At 40.5% G+C, this 4,475-nt stretch overlaps 1 pseudogene; it reads right to left on the reverse strand.

Moving 5' to 3' along the window:
- Positions 1-2,203: 2,203 nt before the first annotated feature.
- On the reverse strand, positions 2,204-2,405 carry LOC137520050 (U2 spliceosomal RNA; annotated as a pseudogene).
- Positions 2,406-4,475: the final 2,070 nt, after the last annotated feature.

The raw sequence follows: 4,475 nt of genomic DNA on the forward strand, positions 1-4,475 counted from the left end.
TTATTGTCTATTATTTGTGCATTTCACTTGTCTTAGTCTTTAGGCAGGTTTTTTCAGGGGCACGACCATAGACCTACATGACTTCCGGTCCGACGCAGATCACTGCAGGAGCCGCCCAGAAACGTAGGTATGCGCTTGCGTTAGATGGAGCTCTTCCGGAGCAGCGCACCGCAGTGTGGGGAGTGTAAACTCCCCCATACAGTACATTCTTGTTGCCGGATGGTGTGATGCGATAAGTTTACCGCACTGTAGCGCCCTAGTGTGAAAAAACCCTTTAAGTCATAATGAATATATTTCTTGTTATGTTATTTTTGTATATAGTATTTATAGAAGATGAAACAATGGCAAGAGGACAATGTATGAGTAAAGTTCTCTCCCTCTAAAGCAAATTAGTGTATGCTTTTTTGGGTCATTTACCGTCTTCTGGTATTTACGATTAGTGCAGTCCTTGGTGGTTATACTTCCTCGTGGCTCTCACTTTTTCCTGCAGCTCGATTTCTGTAGCCTGACATTGTTTTTTTTCACACTAGTATTTATTAAAGTACGGTATTATAAACATACATATGTTATTCAAACAGATGCAGAAAAAAGTAGCTTTAATTCCAGTCTGTTATATCAGTATGAGAGAACTAAAGTAACAAAGAGAGGTATAACCATTGCATATTATAAAATATACAGCAACCACATGTTTCATATGTGTGAGTGCAGGAATAATTTTATATCTTTTGACTAATATTCCATGTGATTTTAATGCTTTCTCCAGAAACAATAAGTATTAGATGTTGTTATAACCGCTTATGTGGGCATTTTTTTGCCTTCTGGAGATATTTTTAGGTAATTTGCATATTCCTTTAGATAGTAAGCTCACAAGGGCATTGGTTATCTCTCTTTGGTGTCTTTAGTTACTCTTGACTTTGGTTCATCGCTATGGATTTGTCATTTTGACTTGTTTTATTGTCTATTATTTGTGCATTTCACTTGTCTTAGTCTTTAGGCAGGTTTTTTCAGGGGCACGACCATAGACCTACATGACTTCCGGTCCGACGCAGATCACTGCAAGAGCCGCCCAGAAACGTAGGTATGCGCTTGCGTTAGATGGAGCTCTTCCGGAGCAGCGCACCGCAGTGTGGGGAGTGTAAACTCCCCCATACAGTACATTCTTGTTGCCGGATGGTGTGATGCGATAAGTTTACCGCACTGTAGCGCCCTAGTGTAAAAAAAACCCTTTAAGTCCTAATGAATATATTTCTTGTTATGTTATTTTTGTATATAGTATTTATAGAAGATGAAACAATGGCAAGAGGACAATGTATGAGTAAAGTTCTCTCCCTCTAAAGCAAATTAGTGTATGCTTTTTTGGGTCATTTACCGTCTTCTGGTATTTACGATTAGTGCAGTCCTTGGTGGTTATACTTCCTCGTGGCTCTCACTTTTTCCTGCAGCTCGATTTCTGTAGCCTGACATTGTTTTTTTTCACACTAGTATTTATTAAAGTACGGTATTATAAACATACATATGTTATTCAAACAGATGCAGAAAAAAGTAGCTTTAATTCCAGTCTGTTATATCAGTATGAGAGAACTAAAGTAACAAAGAGAGGTATAACCATTGCATATTATAAAATATACAGCAACCACATGTTTCATATGTGTGAGTGCAGGAATAATTTTATATCTTTTGACTAATATTCCATGTGATTTTAATGCTTTCTCCAGAAACAATAAGTATTAGATGTTGTTATAACCGCTTATGTGGGCATTTTTTTGCCTTCTGGAGATATTTTTAGGTAATTTGCATATTCCTTTAGATAGTAAGCTCACAAGGGCATTGGTTATCTCTCTTTGGTGTCTTTAGTTACTCTTGACTTTGGTTCATCGCTATGGATTTGTCATTTTGACTTGTTTTACCCCTCGCTATGAACTATGACCCCTACTGCGCCCAGTGGTTACCCAAAGGGCCTGGCCATGTGGCAACCGTGTCCACATGGTCTGGGTGGCTCCCCCGAGAGGGAGCCGGGTGGGAACCGAAGTCCCCGTGCCAGCAAGCTGGCCCCGACCTTGCGGCCGGAGTGATAAAAATTCCGCACTCTCCCTAGCCAAAAGGCCGGGGAGCTGCGTTAGTTGGTTTTGCATATGGGCAGTACAGACCAAAGCACCCTACTTCCGCCTGAGATCTGCCACATCTCAGGTTTTTTCGGGTGCACCTGGAGCGCCACTTCCAGGGGCAGTACGCCTAAGCAAAGCCCTCAGCCATTCAGCCTCGACCATGGTATAGATCCATTCCATCAGTCCCTGGGAATTACGACCAGGAAGGACACCCTGCCACAGTGCCATCCTTCCAGGTCCCCCCAAAAATTTCAAGAACAGATACTACACTTGATCTTAGCCAAAAGGCCGAGAAGCGTTGTTATAACCGCTTATGTGGGCATTTGTTTTGCCATCTGGAGATATTTTTAGGTAATTTGCATATTCCTTCAGATAGTAAGCTCACAAGGGCATTGGTTATCTCTCTTTGGTGTCTTTAGTTACTCTTGATTTTGGTTCATCGCTATGAATTTGTCATTTTGACTTGTTTTATTGTCTATTATTTGTGCATTTCACTTGTCTTAGTCTTTAGGCAGGTTTTTTCAGGGGCACGACCATAGACCTACATGACTTCCGGTCCGACGCAGATCACTGCAGGAGCCGCCCAGAAATGTAGGTATGCGCTTGCGTTAGATGGAGCTCTTCTGGAGCAGCGCACCGCAGTGTGGGGAGTGTAAACTCCCCTATACATTCTTGTTGCCGGATGGCGTGATGCGATACAAGAATGTATAGGGGAGTTTACACTCCCCACACTGCGGTGCGCTGCTCCAGAAGAGCTCCATCTAACGCAAGCGCATACTTACATTTCTGGGCGGCTCCTGCAGTGATCTGCGTCGGACCGGAAGTCATGTAGGTCTATGGTCATGCCCCTGAAAAAACCTGCCTAAAGACTAAGACAAGTGAAATGCACAAATAATAGACAATAAAACAAGTCAAAATGACAAATTCATAGCGATGAACCAAAATCAAGAGTAACTAAAGACACCAAAGAGAGATAACCAATGCCCTTGTGAGCTTACTATCTAAAGGAATATGCAAATTACCTAAAATATCTCCACATGGCAAAAAAATGCCCACATAAGCGGTTATAACAACATCTAATACTTATTGTTTCTGGAGAAAGCATTAAAATCACATGGAATATTAGTCAAAAGATATAAAATTATTCCTGCACTCACACATATGAAACATGTGGTTGCGTTAGATGGAGCTCTTCCGGAGCAGCGCACCACAGTGTGGGGAGTGTAAACTCCCCCATACAGTACATTCTTGTTGCCGGATGGCGTGATGCGATAAGTTTACCACACTGTAGCGCCCTAGTGTGAAAAAACCCTTTAAGTCATTATGAATATATTTTTGTTATGTTATTTTTGTATATAGTATTTATAGAAGATGAAACAATGGAAAGAGGAAAATGTATGAGTAAAGTTCTCTACCTCTAAAGCAAATTAGTGTATGCTTTTTTGGGTCATTTACCGTCTTCTGGTATTTACAATTAGTGCAGTCCTTGGTGGTTCTACTTCCTCGTGGCTCTCACTTTTTCCTGCAGCTCCATTTCTGTAGCCTGTCATTGTTTGTTTCCACACTAGTATTTATTAAAGTATTATAAACATACATATGTTATTCAAACAGATGCAGAAAAAAGTAGCTTTAATTCCAGTCTGTTATATCAGTATGAGAGAACTAAAGTAACAAAGAGAGGTATAACCATTGCATATTATAAAATATACAGCAACCACATGTTTCATATGTGTAAGTGCAGGAATAATGTTGTATCTTTTGACTAATATTCCATGTGATTTTAATGCTTTCTCCAGAAACAATAAGTATTAGATGTTGTTATAACCGCTTATGTGGGCATTTGTTTTGCCATCTGGAGATATTTTTAGGTAATTTGCATATTCCTTCAGATAGTAAGCTCACAAGGGCATTGGTTATCTCTCTTTGGTGTCTTTAGTTACTCTTGATTTTGGTTCATCGCTATGAATTTTTCATTTTGACTTGTTTTATTGTCTATTATTTGTGCATTTCACTTGTCTTAGTCTTTAGGCAGGTTTTTTCAGGGGCACGACCATAGACCTACATGACTTCCGGTCCGGCGCAGATCACTGCAGGAGCCGCCCAGAAATGTAGGTATGCGCTTGCGTTAGATGGAGCTCTTCTGGAGCAGCGCACCGCAGTGTGGGGAGTGTAAACTCCCCTATACATTCTTGTTGCAGGATGGCGTGATGCGATAAATTTACCGCACTGCAGCGCCCTAGTGTGAAAAAACCCTTAAAGTCATTATGAATATATTTCTTGTTATGTTATTTTTGTATATAGTATTTATAGAAGATGAAACAATGGCAAGAGGAAAATGTATGAGTAAACTTCTCTCCCTCTAAAGCAAAT

Source organism: Hyperolius riggenbachi, chromosome 5 (genome assembly GCF_040937935.1).
Source record: "Hyperolius riggenbachi isolate aHypRig1 chromosome 5, aHypRig1.pri, whole genome shotgun sequence".
Taxonomy (NCBI): domain Eukaryota; kingdom Metazoa; phylum Chordata; class Amphibia; order Anura; family Hyperoliidae; genus Hyperolius; species Hyperolius riggenbachi.